The sequence below is a fragment of the Pygoscelis adeliae genome, unplaced genomic scaffold, assembly GCF_000699105.1.
Source record: "Pygoscelis adeliae isolate BGI_AS28 unplaced genomic scaffold, ASM69910v1 Scaffold197, whole genome shotgun sequence".
NCBI classification, from domain to species: Eukaryota; Metazoa; Chordata; class Aves; order Sphenisciformes; family Spheniscidae; genus Pygoscelis; species Pygoscelis adeliae.
This window is the reverse complement of record NW_008825105.1, coordinates 1,602,917-1,603,343: the sequence shown is the minus strand read 5'-3', so window position 1 is coordinate 1,603,343 and position 427 is coordinate 1,602,917.

Here is a 427-nt window from a genome sequence, read left to right as displayed (position 1 = left end):
TACCATATGATGTCACGTTCAGCAATAAAACTAGGGGGGAGGTTGGCGGGGGGCGACGCTGCTCGGGAACTTGGTTGGGCATCGGTTGGTTGGTGGTGAGCAATTGTTTTCATTTGCATCGCTTGTCTTTCTTGGGTTTTATTTCTCTCTCTTTGTTATTTATTATTTATTTTTTATTATTTTCCTTTCCACTACAGTTTATTACAATAATAATAATAATATTTTATTTCAATTATTAAACTGTTTTTATCTCAACCCACAAGTTTTCTCACTTTTACCCTTCTAATTCTCTCCCCCCATCCTGCTGAGGGAGGGAGGGAGGGAGCGAGTGGCTGTGTGGTGTTTAGTTGTTGGCTGGGGTTAAACCATGACATTTTGCCATAGATCTAACACTGTGGCAAAACAAGAATAAGGCCCAGTGGTGGGG